Consider the following 17,643-nt stretch of genomic DNA (forward strand, 5'->3'; position numbering starts at 1 on the left):
GCTGACCTCACTATTCTGCTGGTGCAGTCACTGTGAACATACATTACATTACTGATCCTGTACTGATCCTGAGTTACCTCCTGTATAATACTCCAGAGCTGCACTCACTATTCTGCTGGTGCAGTCACTGTGTACATACATTACATTACTGATCCTGAGTTACATCCTGTGTTATACTCCAGAGCTGAACTCACTATTCTGCTGGTGCAGTCACTGTGCACATACATTACATTACTGATCCCGAGTTATATCCTGTATTATACTCCAGAGCAGCACTCACTATTCTACTAGTGCAGTCACTGTGTACATACATTACATTACTGATCCTGAGTTATATCCTGCATTATACTACAGAGCTGCACTCACTATTCTGCTGGTGCAGTCACTGTATACACACATTACATTACTGATCCTGAGTTACATCCTGTATTATACTCCAGAGCAGCACTCACTATTCTGCTGGTGCAGTCACTGTGTACATACATTACATTACTGATCCTGTACTGAACCTGAGTTACATCCTGTATTATACCCCAGAGCTGCACTCACTATTCTGCTGGTGCAGTCACTGTGTACATACATTACATTACTGATCCTGAGTTACATCCTGTATTATACCCCAGAGCTGCACTCACTATTCTGCTGGTGCAGTCACTGTGTACATACATTACATTACTGATCCTGTACTGATCCTGAATTACCTCCTGTATTATACTCCAGAGCTGCACTCACTATTCTGCTGGAGGAGTCACTGTGTACATACATTACATTACTGATCCTGTACTGATCCTGAGTTGCATCCTGTATTATACCCCAGAGCTGCACTCACTATTCTGCTGGTGCAGTCACTGTGTACATACATTACTGATCCTGAGTTACATCCTGTATTATACTCTAGAGCTGCAGTCACTATTCTGCTGGTGCAGTCACTGTGTACAAACATTACATTACTGATCCTGTACTGATCCTGAGTTGCATCCTGTATTATACCCCAGAGCTGTACTCACTATTCTGCTGGTGCAGTCACTGTGTACATACATTACTGATCCTGAGTTACATCCTGTATTATACTCCAGAGCTGCACTCACTATTCTGCTGGTGCAGTCAATATGTACATACATTACATTACTTATCCTGTACTGATCCTGAGTTACATCCTGTATTATACTCTAGAGCTGCACTCACTATTCTGCTGCTGCAGTCACTGTGTATATACATTACTGATCCTGAGTTACATCCTGTATTATACTCCAGAGCTGACCTCACTATTCTGCTTGTGCAGTCACTGTGTACATACATTACATTACTGATCCTGTACTGATCCTGAGTTACCTCCTGTATTATACTCCAGAGCTGCACTCACTATTCTGCTGGTGCAGTCACTGTGTACATACATTACATTACTGATCCTGAGTTACATCCTGTGTTATACTCCAGAGCTGAACTCACTATTCTGCTGGTGCAGTCATTGTGTACATACATTACATTACTGATCCTGTACTGATCCAGAGTTATATCCTGTATTATACTCCAGAGCTGCACTCACTATTCTGCTGGTGCAGTCACTGTGTACATACATTAAATTAATGATCCTGTACTGATCCTGAGTTACATTCCGTATTATACTCCAGAGCTGCAGTCACTATTCTGCTGGTGCAGTCACTGTGTACATACATTACATTACTGATCCTGAGTTATATCCTGTATTATACTCCAGAGCTGCACTCACTATTCTGCTGGTGCAGTCACTGTGTACATACATTACATTACTGATCCTGTACTAATCCTGAGTTATATCCTGTATTATACTCCAGAGCTGCACTCACTATTCTGCTGGTGCAGTCACTGTGTACATACATTACATTACTGATCCTGAGTTACATCCTGTATTATACTCCAGAGCTGTACTCACTATTCTGCTGGTGCAGTCACTGTGTACATACATTAAATTACTGATCCTGTACTGATCCTGAGATACATCCTGTATTATACTCCAGAGCTGCACTCACTATTCTGCTGGTGGATTCACTGTGTACATACATTAAATTAATGATCCTGTACTGATCCTGAGTTACATTCCGTATTATACTCCAGAGCTGCACTCACTATTCTGCTGGTGGAGTCACTGTGTACATACATTACATTACTGATCCTGAGTTATATCCTGTATTATACTCTAGAGCTGCAGTCACTATTCTGCTGGTGCAGTCACTGTGCACATACATTACATTACTGATCCTGAGTTATATCCTGTATTATACTCCAGAGCAACACTCACTATTCTACTGGTGCAGTCACTGTGTACATACATTACATTACTGATCCTGAGTTATATCCTGCATTATACTACAGAGCTGCACTCACTATTCTGCTGGTGCAGTCACTGTATACACACATTACATTACTGATCCGGAGTTACATCCTGTATTATACTCCATAGTTGCACTCACTATTCTGCTGGTGCAGTCACTGTGTACATACATTACATTACTGATCCTGTACTGAACCTGAGTTACATTCTGTATTATACCCCAGAGCTGCACTCACTATTCTGCTGGTGCAGTCACTGTGTACATACATTACATTACTGATCCTGAGTTACATCCTGTATTATACCCCAGAGCTGCACTCACTATTCTGCTGGTGCAGTCACTGTGTACATACATTACATTACTGATCCTGTACTGATCCTGAATTACCTCCTGTATTATACTCCAGAGCTGCACTCACTATTCTGCTGGTGGAGTCACTGTGTACATACATTACTGATCCTGTACTGATCCTGAGTTACATCCTGTATTATACTCCAGAGCTGCACTCACTATTCTGCTGATGCAGTCACTGTGTACATACATTACTGATCCTGAGTTACATCCTGCATTATACTCCAGAGCTGCACTCACTATTCTGCTGGTGCAGTCAATATGTACATACATTACTTTACTTATCCTGTGCTGATCCTGAGTTACATCCTGTATTATACTCCACAGCTGCACTCACTATTCTGCTGGTGCAGTCACTGTGTATATACATTACTGATCCTGAGTTACATCCTGTATTATACTCCAGAGCTGACCTCACTATTCTGCTGGTGCAGTCACTGTGTACATACATTACATTACTGATCCTGAGTTACATCCTGTATTATACTCCAGAGCTGCACTCACTATTCTGCTGGTGCAGTCACTGTGTTCATACATTACATTACTGATCCTGAGTTACATCCTGTATTATACTCCAGAGCTGCACTCACTATTCTGCTGGTGCGGTTACTGTGTGCATACATTACATTACTGACCCCGAGTTATATCCTGTATTATACTCTAGAGCTGAAGTCACTATTCTGCTGGTGCAGTCACTGTGTACATACATTACATTACTGATCCTGAGTTATATCCTGTATTATACTCCAGAGCTGCAATCACTCTTCTGCTGGTGCAGTCACTGTGTACATACATTACATTACTGATCCTGAGTTACATCCTGTATTATACTCCAGATCTGCACTCACTATTCTGCTGGTGGAGTCACTGTGTACATACATTACATTACTGATCCTGAGTTACATCCTGTATTATACCCCAGAGCTGCACTCACTATTCTGCTGGTGCAGTCACTGTGTACATACATTACATTACTGATCCTGTACTGATCCTGAATTACCTCCTGTATTATACTCCAGAGCTGCACTCACTATTCTGCTGGTGGAGTCACTGTGTACATAAATTACATTACTGATCCTGTACTGATCCCGAGTTACATCCTGTATTATACTCCAGAGCTGCACTCACTATTCTGCTGGTGCAGTCACTGTGTACATACATTACATTACTGATCCTGTACTGATCCTGAGTTGCATCCTGTATTATACCCCAGAGCTGCACTCACTATTCTGCAGGTGCAGTCACTGTGTACATACATTACTGATCCCGAGTTACATCCTGTATTATACTCTAGAGCTGCAGTCACTATTCTGCTGGTGCAGTCACTGTGTACATACATTACTTTACTTATCCTGTGCTGATCCTGAGTTACATCCTGTATTATACTCCAGAGCTGCACTCCTTATTCTCTTGGTGCAGTCACTGTGTATATACATTACTGATCCTGAGTTACATCCTGTATTATACTACAGAGCTGACCTCACTATTCTGTTGGTGCAGTCACTGTGTACATACATTACATTACTGATCCTGAGTTATATCCTGTATTATACTCCAGAGCTGCACTCACTATTCTGCGGGTGCAGTCACTGTGTTCATACATTACATTACTGATCCTGAGTTACATCCTGTATTATACTCTAGAGCTGCACTCACTATTCTGCTGGTGCGGTTACTGTGTGCATACATTACATTACTGACCCTGAGTTATATCCTGTATTATACTCCAGAGCTGCACTCACTATTCTGCTGGTGCAGTCACTGTGTACATACATTACATTACTGATCCTGTACTGATCCTGAGTTACCTCCTGTATTATACTCCAGAGCTGCACTCACTATTCTGCTGGTGCAGTCACTGTGTACATACATTACATTACTGATCCTGTTCTGATCCTGAGTTATATCCTGTATTATACTCCAGAGCAGCACTCACTATTCTGCTGGTGCAGTCACTGTGTACATACATTAAATTACTGATCCTGTACTGATCCTGAGTTACATTCCGTATTATACTCAAGAGCTGCACTCACTATTCTGCTGGTGGAGTCACTGTGTACATACATTACATTACTGATCCTGAGTTATATCCAGTATTATACTCTAGAGCTGCAGTCACTATTCTGCTGGTGCAGTCACTGTGTACATACATTACATTACTGATCCTGAGTTATATCCTGTATTATACTCCAGAGCTGCAATCACTATTCTGCTGGTGCAGTCACTGTGCACATACATTACATTACTGATCCTGAGTCATATCCTATATTATACTCTAGAGCTGCAGTCACTATTCTGCTGGTGCAGTCACTATGTATATACATTACATTACTGATCCAGTACTGATCCTCAGTTATATCCTGTATTATACTCCAGAGCTGCACTCACTATTCTGCTGGTGCAGTCACTGTGTACATACATTACATTACTGATACTGTACTGATCCTCAGTTATATCCTGTATTATACTCCAGAGTTGCACTCACTATTCTGCTGGTGCAGTCACTGTGTACATACATTACATTACTGATCCTGAGTTATATCCTGTATCATACTCTAGAGCTGCAGTCACTATTCTGCTGGTGCAGTCACTATGTATATACATTACATTACTGATCCAGTACTGATCCTCAGTTATATCCTGTATTATACTCCAGAGCTGCACTCACTATTCTGCTGGTGCAGCCACTGTGTACATACATTACTGATCCTGAGTTACATCCTGTATTATACTCCAGAGCTGCACTCACTATTCTGCTGGTGCAGTCAATATGTACATACATTACATTACTTATCCTGTACTGATCCTGAGTTACATCCTGTATTATACTCTAGAGCTGCACTCACTATTCTGCTGGTGCAGTCACTGTGTATATACATTACTGATCCTGAGTTACATCCTGTATTATACTCCAGAGCTGACCTCACTATTCTGCTGGTGCAGTCACTGTGTACATACATTACATTACTGATCCTGTACTGATCCTGAGTTACCTCCTGTATTATACTCCAGAGCTGCACTCACTATTCTGCTGGTGCAGTCACTGTGTACATACATTACATTACTAATCCTGAGTTACATCCTGTGTTATACTCCAGAGCTGAACTCACTATTCTGCTGGTGCAGTCATTGTGTACATACATTACATTACTGATCCTGTACTGATCCTGAGTTATATCCTGTATTATACTCCAGAGCTGCACTCACTATTCTGCTGGTGCAGTCACTGTGTACATACATTAAATTACTGATCCTGTACTGATCCTGAGTTACATCCTGTATTATACTCCAGAGCTGCACTCACTATTCTGCTGGTGGAGTCACTGTGTACATACATTAAATTACAGATCCTGTACTGATCCTGAGTTGCATCCTGTATTATACCCCAGAGCTGCACTCACTATTCTGCTGGTGCAGTCACTGTGTACATACATTACTGATCCCGAGTTACATCCTGTATTATACTCTAGAGCTGCAGTCACTATTCTGCTGGTGCAGTCACTGTGTACATACATTACTGATCCTGAGTTACATCCTGTATTATACTACAGAGCTGACCTCACTGTTCTGCTGGTGCAGTCACTGTGTACATACATTACATTACTGATCCTGTACTGATCCTGAGTTATATCATGTATTATACTCCAGAGCTGCACTCACTATTCTGCTGGTGCAGTCACTGTGTTCATACATTACATAACTGACCCTGAGTTATATCCTGTATTATACTCCAGAGCTGCACTCACTATTCTGCTGGTGCAGTCACTGTGTACATACATTACATTACTGATCCTGTACTGATCCTGAGTTACCTCCTGTATTATACTCTAGAGCAGCACTCACTATTCTGCTGGTGCAGTCACTGTGTACATACATTACATTACTGATCCTGTACTGATCCTGAGTTACATCCTGTATTATACTCCAGAGCTGCACTAACTATTCTGCTGGTGCAGTCACTGTGTACATACATTACATTACTGATCCTGAGTTATATCCAGTATTATACTCTAGAGCTGCAGTCACTATTCTGCTGGTGCAGTCACTGTGTACATACATTACATTACTGATCCTGAGTTATATCCTGTATTATAATCCAGAGCTGCAATCACTATTCTGCTGGTGCAGTCACTGTGTACATACATTACATTACTGATCCTGAGTTATATCCTGTATTATACTCTAGAGCTGCAGTCACTATTCTGCTGGTGCAGTCACTATGTATATACATTACATTACTGATCCTGAGTTCCATCCTGTATTATACTTCAGAGCCGCAATCACTATTCTGCTGGTGCAGTCACTGTGTACATACATTACATTACTGATCCTGAGTTACATCCTGTATTATACTCTAGAGCTGCACTCACTATTCTGCTGGTGCAGTCACTGTGTACATACATTACATTACTGATCCAGTACTCCTCCTGAGTTATATCCTGTATTATACTCCAGAGCTGCACTCACTATTCTGCTGGTGCAGTCACTGTGTACATACATTACATTACTGATCCAGTACTGATCCTGAGTTGCATCCTGTATTATACTCCAGAGCTGCACTCACTATTCTGCTGGTGCGGTTACTGTGTGCATACATTACATTACTGACCCTGAGTTATATCCTGTATTATACTACAGAGCTGCGCTCACTATTCTGCTCGTACAGTCACTCTGTACATACATTACCGATCCTAAGTTACCTTCTGTATTATACTCCAGAGCTGCACTCACTATTCTGCTGATGCAGTCACTGTGTACATACATTACATTACTGATCCTGAGTTACATCCAGTATTATACTCCAGAGCTGCACTCACTATTCTGCTGATGCAGTCACTCTGTACATACATTACCGATCCTAAGTTACCTTCTGTATTATACTCCAGAGCTGCGCTCACTATTCTGCTAGTGCAGTCACTGTGTACATACATTACATGACTGATCCTGTACTGATCCTGAGTTACATCCAGTATTATACTCCAGAGCTGCACTCACTATTCTGCTGGTGCACTCACTGTGTACATACATTACATTACTGATCCTGTACTGATCCTGAGTTACATCCTGTATTATACTCCAGAGCTGCACTCACTATTCTGCTGGTGCAGTCACTATGTATATACATTACATTACTGATCCTGAGTTACATCCTGTATTATACTCCAGAGCTGAACTCACTATTCTGCTGGTGGAGTCACTGTGTACATACATTACATTATTGATCCTGAGTTACATCCTGTATTATACACAAGAGCTGCACTCACTATTCTGCTGGTGCAGTCACTGTGTACATACATTACATGACTGATCCTGAGTTACATCCAGTATTATACTCCAGAGCTGCACTCACTATTCCGCTGGTGCAGTCTCTGTGTACATACATTACTGATCCTGAGTTACATCCTGTATTATACTCCAGTGCTGCACTCACTATTCTGCTGATGCAGTCACTGTGTACATACATTACATTACTGATCCTGTACTGATCCTGAGTTACATCCTGTATTATACTCCAGAGCTGCACTCACTATTCTGCTGGTGCAGTCTCTGTGTACATACATTACTGATCCTGAGTTACATCCTGTATTATACTCTAGAGCTGCACTCACTATTCTGCTGGTGCAGTCAATGTGTACATACATTACATTACTGATCCTGAGTTACCTCCTGTATAATACTCCAGAGCTGCACTCACTATTCTGCTCGTGCAGTCACTGTGTACATACATTGCATTACTGATCCTGTACTGATCCTGAGTTACATCCTGTATTATACTCCAGAGCTGCACTCACTATTCTGCTGGTGCAGTCTCTGTGTACATAAATTACTGATCCTGAGTTACATCCTGAATTATACTCTAGAGCTGCACTCACTATTCTGCTGGTGCAGTCACTGTGTACATACATTAAATTACTGATCCTGAGTTACATCCTGTAATATACTCCAGAGCTGCACTCACTATTCTGCTGGTGCAGTCTCTGTGCACATACATTACTGATCCTGAGTTACATCCTGTATTATACTCTAGAGCTGCACTCACTATTCTGCTGGTGCAGTCACTATGTATATACATTACATTACTGATCCTGAGTTACATCCTGTATTATACTCCAGAGCTGAACTCACTATTCTGCTGGTGGAGTCACTGTGTACATACATTACATTATTGATCCTGAGTTACATCCTGTATTATACACAAGAGCTGCACTCACTATTCTGCTGGTGCAGTCACTGTGTACATACATTACATGACTGATCCTGAGTTACATCCAGTATTATACTCCAGAGCTGCACTCACTATTCTGCTGGTGCAGTCACTGTGTACATACATTACATTACTGATCCTGTACTGATCCTGAGTTACATCCTGTATTATACTCCAGAGCTGCACTCACTATTCCGCTGGTGCAGTCTCTGTGTACATACATTACTGATCCTGAGTTACATCCTGTATTATACTCCAGAGCTGCACTCACTATTCTGCTGATGCAGTAACTGTGTACATACATTACTGATCCTGTACTGATCCTGAGTTACATCCTGTATTATACTCCAGAGCTGCACTCACTATTCTGCTGGTGCAGTCTCTGTGTACATACATTACTGATCCTGAGTTACATCCTGTAGTATACTCTAGAGCTGCACTCACTATTCTGCTGGTGCAGTCAATGTGTACATACATTACATTATTGATCCTGAGTTACATCCTGTATTATACTCCAGAGCTGCACTATCTATTCTGCTGGTGCAGTCACTGTGTACATACATTACATTACTAATCCTGTTATGATCCTGAGTTACCTCCTGTATTATACTCCAGAGCTGCACTCACTATTCTGCTGGTGCAGTCACTGTGTACATACATTGCATTACTGATCCTGTACTGATCCTGAGTTACATCCTGTATTATACTCCAGAGCTGCACTCACTATTCTGCTGGTGCAGTCTGTGTGTACATAAATTACTGATCCTGAGTTACATCCTGTATTATACTCTAGAGCTGCACTCACTATTCTGCTGGTGCAGTCACTGTGTACATACATTACATTACTGATCCTGAGTTACATCCTGTAATATACTCCAGAGCTGCACTCACTATTCTGCTGGTGCAGTCTCTGTGCACATACATTACTGATCCTGAGTTACATCCTGTATTATACTCTAGAGCTGCACTCACTATTCTGCTGGTGCAGTCACTGTGTACATACATTACATTACTGATCCTGTTATGATCCTGAGTTACCTCCTTTATTATACTCCAGAGCTGCACTCACTATTCTGCTGGTGCAGTCTCTGTGTACATACATTACTGATCCTGAGTTACATCTTGTATTATACTCTAGAGCTGCACTCACTATTCTGCGGGTGCAGTCACCGTGTACATACATTACATTACTGATCCTGAGTTACATCCTGTATTATACTCTAGAGCTGCACTCGCTATTCTGCTGGTGCAGTCACTGTGTACATACATTACATTACTGATCCTGTAATGATCCTGAGTTACCTCCTGTATTATACTCCAGAGCTGCACTCACTATTCTGCTAGTGCAGTCAATGTGTACATACATTACATTACTGATCCTGAGTTACATCCTGTATTATACTCCAGAGCTGAACTCACTATTCTACTGGTGCAGTCACTGTGTACATACATTACATTACTGATCCTGAGTTATATCCTGTATTATACTCCAGAGCTGAACTCACTATTCTGCTGGTGCAGCCACTGTGTACATACATTACATTACTGATCATGAGTTACATCCTGTATTATACTCCAGAGCTGAACTCACTATTCTGCTGGTGCAGTCACTGTGTACATACATTACATTACTGATCCTGAGTTATATCCTGTATTATAATCCAGAGCTGCAATCACTATTCTGCTGGTGCAGTCACTGTGTACATACATTACATTACTGATCCTGAGTTATATCCTGTATTATACTCTAGAGCTGCAGTCACTATTCTGCTGGTGCAGTCACTATGTATATACATTACATTACTGATCCTGAGTTCCATCCTGTATTATACTTCAGAGCCGCAATCACTATTCTGCTGGTGCAGTCACTGTGTACATACATTACATTACTGATCCTGAGTTACATCCTGTATTATACTCTAGAGCTGCACTCACTATTCTGCTGGTGCAGTCACTGTGTACATACATTACATTACTGATCCAGTACTCATCCTGAGTTATATCCTGTATTATACTCCAGAGCTGCACTCACTATTCTGCTGGTGCAGTCACTGTGTACATACATTACATTACTGATCCAGTACTGATCCTGAGTTGCATCCTGTATTATACTCCAGAGCTGCACTCACTATTCTGCTGGTGCGGTTACTGTGTGCATACATTACATTACTGACCCTGAGTTATATCCTGTATTATACTCCAGAGCTGCGCTCACTATTCTGCTCGTACAGTCACTCTGTACATACATTACCGATCCTAAGTTACCTTCTGTATTATACTCCAGAGCTGCACTCACTATTCTGCTGATGCAGTCACTGTGTACATACATTACATTACTGATCCTGAGTTACATCCAGTATTATACTCCAGAGCTGCACTCACTATTCTGCTGATGCAGTCACTCTGTACATACATTACCGATCCTGAGTTACCTTCTGTATTATACTCCAGAGCTGCGCTCACTATTCTGCTAGTGCAGTCACTGTGTACATACATTACATGACTGATCCTGTACTGATCCTGAGTTACATCCAGTATTATACTCCAGAGCTGCACTCACTATTCTGCTGGTGCACTCACTGTGTACATACATTACATTACTGATCCTGTACTGATCCTGAGTTACATCCTGTATTATACTCCAGAGCTGCACTCACTATTCTGCTGGTGCAGTCACTATGTATATACATTACATTACTGATCCTGAGTTACATCCTGTATTATACTCCAGAGCTGAACTCACTATTCTGCTGGTGGAGTCACTGTGTACATACATTACATTATTGATCCTGAGTTACATCCTGTATTATACACAAGAGCTGCACTCACTATTCTGCTGGTGCAGTCACTGTGTACATACATTACATGACTGATCCTGAGTTACATCCAGTATTATACTCCAGAGCTGCACTCACTATTCCGCTGGTGCAGTCTCTGTGTACATACATTACTGATCCTGAGTTACATCCTGTATTATACTCCAGTGCTGCACTCACTATTCTGCTGATGCAGTCACTGTGTACATACATTACATTACTGATCCTGTACTGATCCTGAGTTACATCCTGTATTATACTCCAGAGCTGCACTCACTATTCTGCTGGTGCAGTCTCTGTGTACATACATTACTGATCCTGAGTTACATCCTGTATTATACTCTAGAGCTGCACTCACTATTCTGCTGGTGCAGTCAATGTGTACATACATTACATTACTGATCCTGAGTTACCTCCTGTATTATACTCCAGAGCTGCACTCACTATTCTGCTCGTGCAGTCACTGTGTACATACATTGCATTACTGATCCTGTACTGATCCTGAGTTACATCCTGTATTATACTCCAGAGCTGCACTCACTATTCTGCTGGTGCAGTCTCTGTGTACATAAATTACTGATCCTGAGTTACATCCTGAATTATACTCTAGAGCTGCACTCACTATTCTGCTGGTGCAGTCACTGTGTACATACATTAAATTACTGATCCTGAGTTACATCCTGTAATATACTCCAGAGCTGCACTCACTATTCTGCTGGTGCAGTCTCTGTGCACATACATTACTGATCCTGAGTTACATCCTGTATTATACTCTAGAGCTGCACTCACTATTCTGCTGGTGCAGTCACTATGTATATACATTACATTACTGATCCTGAGTTACATCCTGTATTATACTCCAGAGCTGAACTCACTATTCTGCTGGTGGAGTCACTGTGTACATACATTACATTATTGATCCTGAGTTACATCCTGTATTATACACAAGAGCTGCACTCACTATTCTGCTGGTGCAGTCACTGTGTACATACATTACATGACTGATCCTGAGTTACATCCAGTATTATACTCCAGAGCTGCACTCACTATTCTGCTGGTGCAGTCACTGTGTACATACATTACATTACTGATCCTGTACTGATCCTGAGTTACATCCTGTATTATACTCCAGAGCTGCACTCACTATTCCGCTGGTGCAGTCTCTGTGTACATACATTACTGATCCTGAGTTACATCCTGTATTATACTCCAGAGCTGCACTCACTATTCTGCTGATGCAGTAACTGTGTACATACATTACTGATCCTGTACTGATCCTGAGTTACATCCTGTATTATACTCCAGAGCTGCACTCACTATTCTGCTGGTGCAGTCTCTGTGTACATACATTACTGATCCTGAGTTACATCCTGTAGTATACTCTAGAGCTGCACTCACTATTCTGCTGGTGCAGTCAATGTGTACATACATTACATTATTGATCCTGAGTTACATCCTGTATTATACTCCAGAGCTGCACTCACTATTCTGCTGGTGCAGTCACTGTGTACATACATTGCATTACTGATCCTGTACTGATCCTGAGTTACATCCTGTATTATACTCCAGAGCTGCACTCACTATTCTGCTGGTGCAGTCTGTGTGTACATAAATTACTGATCCTGAGTTACATCCTGTATTATACTCTAGAGCTGCACTCACTATTCTGCTGGTGCAGTCACTGTGTACATACATTACATTACTGATCCTGAGTTACATCCTGTAATATACTCCAGAGCTGCACTCACTATTCTGCTGGTGCAGTCTCTGTGCACATACATTACTGATCCTGAGTTACATCCTGTATTATACTCTAGAGCTGCACTCACTATTCTGCTGGTGCAGTCACTGTGTACATACATTACATTACTGATCCTGTTATGATCCTGAGTTACCTCCTTTATTATACTCCAGAGCTGCACTCACTATTCTGCTGGTGCAGTCTCTGTGTACATACATTACTGATCCTGAGTTACATCTTGTATTATACTCTAGAGCTGCACTCACTATTCTGCGGGTGCAGTCACCGTGTACATACATTACATTACTGATCCTGAGTTACATCCTGTATTATACTCTAGAGCTGCACTCGCTATTCTGCTGGTGCAGTCACTGTGTACATACATTACATTACTGATCCTGTAATGATCCTGAGTTACCTCCTGTATTATACTCCAGAGCTGCACTCACTATTCTGCTAGTGCAGTCAATGTGTACATACATTACATTACTGATCCTGAGTTACATCCTGTATTATACTCCAGAGCTGAACTCACTATTCTACTGGTGCAGTCACTGTGTACATACATTACATTACTGATCCTGAGTTATATCCTGTATTATACTCCAGAGCTGAACTCACTATTCTGCTGGTGCAGCCACTGTGTACATACATTACATTACTGATCATGAGTTACATCCTGTATTATACTCCAGAGCTGAACTCACTATTCTGCTGGTGCAGTCACTGTGTACATACATTACATTACTGATCCTGAGTTACATCCTGTATTATACTCTAGAGCTGCAGTCACTATTCTGCTGGTGCAGTCACTGTGTACATACATTACATTACTGATCCTGTACTGATCCTGAATTACCTCCTGTATTATACTCCAGAGCTGCACTCACTATTCTGCTGGTGGAGTCACTGTGTACATACATTACATTACTGATCCCGAGTTACATCCTGTATTATACTCCAGAGCTGCACTCACTATTCTGCTGGTGCAGTCACTGTGTACATACATTACATTACTGATCCTGTACTGATCCTGAGTTGCATCCTGTATTATACCCCAGCGCTGCACTCACTATTCTGCTGGTGCAGTCACTGTGTACATACATTACATTACTGATCCTGAGTTACATCCTGTATTATACTCTAGAGCTGCAGTCACTATTCTGCTGGTGCAGTCACTGTGTACATACATTACTTTACTTATCCTGTGCTGATCCTGAGTTACATCCTGTATTATACTCCAGAGCTGCACTCCTTATTCTGCTGGTGCAGTCACTGTGTATATACATTACTGATCCTGAGTTAAATCCTGTATTATACTACAGAGCTGACCTCACTATTCTGCTGGTGCAGTCACTGTGTACATACATTACATTACTGATCCTGAGTTATATCCTGTATTATACTCCAGAGCTGCACTCACTATTCTGCTGGTGCAGTCACTGTGTACATACATTACATTACTGATCTTGAGTTATATCCTGTATTATACTCTAGAGCTGCAATCACTATTCTACTGGTGCAGTCACTGTGTACATACATTACATTACTGATCCTGAGTTACATCCTGTATTATACTCCAGAGCTGCACTCACTATTCTGCTGGTGCGGTTACTGTGTGCATACATTACATTACTGACCCTGAGTTATATCCTGTATTATACTCCAGAGCTGCACTCACTATTCTGCTGGTGCAGTCACTGTGTACATACATTACATTACTGATCCTGAGTTACATCCCGTATTATACTCCAGAGCTGAACTCACTATTCTGCTGGTGCAGTCACTGTGTACATACAATACATTACTGATCCTGTACTGATCCTGAGTTATATCCTGTATTATACTCCAGAGCTGCACTCACTATTCTGCTGGTGCAGTCACTATGTACATACATTACATTACTGATCCTGAGTTACATCCCGTATTATACTCCAGAGCTGAACTCACTATTCTGCTGGTGCAGTCACTGTGTAAATACATTACATTACTGATCCTGTACTGATCCTGAGTTACATCCTGTATTATACTCCAGAGCAGCACTCACTATTCTGCTGGTGCAGTCACTGTGTACATACATTACATTACTGATCCTGTACTGATCCTGAGTTACATCCTGTATTATACTCCAGAGCTGCACTCACTATTCTGCTGGTGGAGTCACTGTGTACATACATTAAATTACTGATCCTGTACTGATCCTGAGTTACATTCCGTATTATACTCCAGAGCTGCACTCACTATTCTGCTGGTGGAGTCACTGTGTACATACATTACATTACTGATCCTGTACTGATCCTGAGTTACATCCTGTATTATACTCCAGAGCTGCACTCACTATTCTGCTGGTGGAGTCACTGTGTACATACATTAAATTACTGATCCTGTACTGATCCTGAGTTACATTCCGTATTATACTCCAGAGCTGCACTCACTATTCTGCTGGTGGAGTCACTGTGTACATACATTACATTACTGATCCTGAGTTATATCCTCTATTATACTCTAGAGCTGCAGTCACTATTCTGCTGGTGCAGTCACTGTGTACATACATTACATTACTGATCCTGAGTTATATCCTGTATTATACTCCAGAGCTGCAATCACTATTCTGCTGGTGCAGTCACTGTGTACATACATTACATTACTGATCCTGAGTTATATCCTGTATTATACACTAGAGCTGCAGTCACTATTCTGCTGGTGCAGTCACTATGTATATACATTACATTACTGATCCTGAGTTCCATCCTGTATTATACTTCAGAGCCGCAAACACTATTCTGCTGGTGCAGTCACTGTGTACATACATTACATTACTGATCCAGTACTGATCCTGAGTTACATCCTGTATTATACTCCAGAGTTGCACTCACTATTCTGCTGGTGCAGTCACTATGAATATACATTACATTACTGATCCTGAGTTACATCCTGTATTATACTCCAGAGCAGCAATCACTATTCTGCTGGTGCAGTCACTTTGTACATACATTACATTACTGATCCTGAGTTACATCCTGTATTATACTCTAGAGCTGCACTCACTATTCTGCTGGTGCAGTCACTGTGTACATACATTACATTACTGATCCAGTACTGATCCTGAGTTATATCCTGTATTATACTCCAGAGCTGCACTCACTATTCTGCTGGTGCGGTTACTGTGTGCATACATTACATTACTGACCCTGAGTTATATCCTGTATTATACTCCAGAGCTGAACTCACTATTCTGCTGGTGCAGCCACTGTGTACATACATTACATTACTGATCCTGAGTTACATCCTGTATTATACTCCAGAGCTGAACTCACTATTCTGCTGGTGCAGTCACTGTGTACATACATTACATTACTGATCCTGAGTTACATCCTGTATTATACTCTAGAGCTGCAGTCACTATTCTGCTGGTGCAGTCACTGTGCAGATACATTACATTACTGTTCCTGAGTTATATCCTGTATTATACTCCAGAGCTGCACTCACTATTCTGCTGGTGCAGTCACTGTGTACATACATTACATTACTGATCCTGAGTTACATCCTGTATTATACTCCAGAGCTGCACTCACTATTCTGCTGGTGCAGTCACTGTGTACATACATTACATTACTGATCCTGAGTTACATCCTGTATTATACTCCAGAGCTGCACTCACTATTCTGCTGGTGCAGTCACTGTGTACATACATTACATGACTGATCCTGTACTGATTCTGAGTTACATCCAGTATTATACTCCAGAGCTGCACTCACTATTCTGCTGGTGCAGTCACTGTGTACATACATTACATTACTGATCCTGTACTGATCCTGAGTTACATCCTGTATTATACTCCAGAGCTGCACTCACTATTCTGCTGGTGCAGTCACTATGTATATACATTACATTACTGATCCTGAGTTACATCCTGTATTATACTCCAGAGCTGAACTCACTATTCTGCTGGTGCAGTCACTGTGTACATACATTACATTATTGATCCTGAGTTACATCCTCGATTATACACAAGAGCTGCACTCACTATTCTGCTGGTGCAGTCACTGTGTACATACATTACATGACTGATCCTGAGTTACATCCAGCATTATACTCCAGAGCTGCACTCACTATTCTGCTGGTGCAGTCACTGTGTACATACATTACATTACTGATCCTGTACTGATCCTGAGTTACATCCTGTATTATACTCCAGAGCTGCACTCACTATTCTGC

At 41.4% G+C, this 17,643-nt stretch overlaps 1 protein-coding gene across 1 annotated transcript in view; it reads right to left on the reverse strand.

Moving 5' to 3' along the window:
• Positions 1-17,643, reverse strand: part of PAMR1 (peptidase domain containing associated with muscle regeneration 1) — a 117,229-nt gene that overhangs the window by 41,600 nt on the left and 57,986 nt on the right. The gene's annotated exons all lie outside the window — the stretch shown is intronic.

The sequence above is a fragment of the Phyllobates terribilis genome, unplaced genomic scaffold, assembly GCF_046119375.1.
Source record: "Phyllobates terribilis strain yellow unplaced genomic scaffold, ASM4611937v1 Scaffold_13__5_contigs__length_258822181, whole genome shotgun sequence".
NCBI lineage: Eukaryota > Metazoa > Chordata > Amphibia > Anura > Dendrobatidae > Phyllobates > Phyllobates terribilis.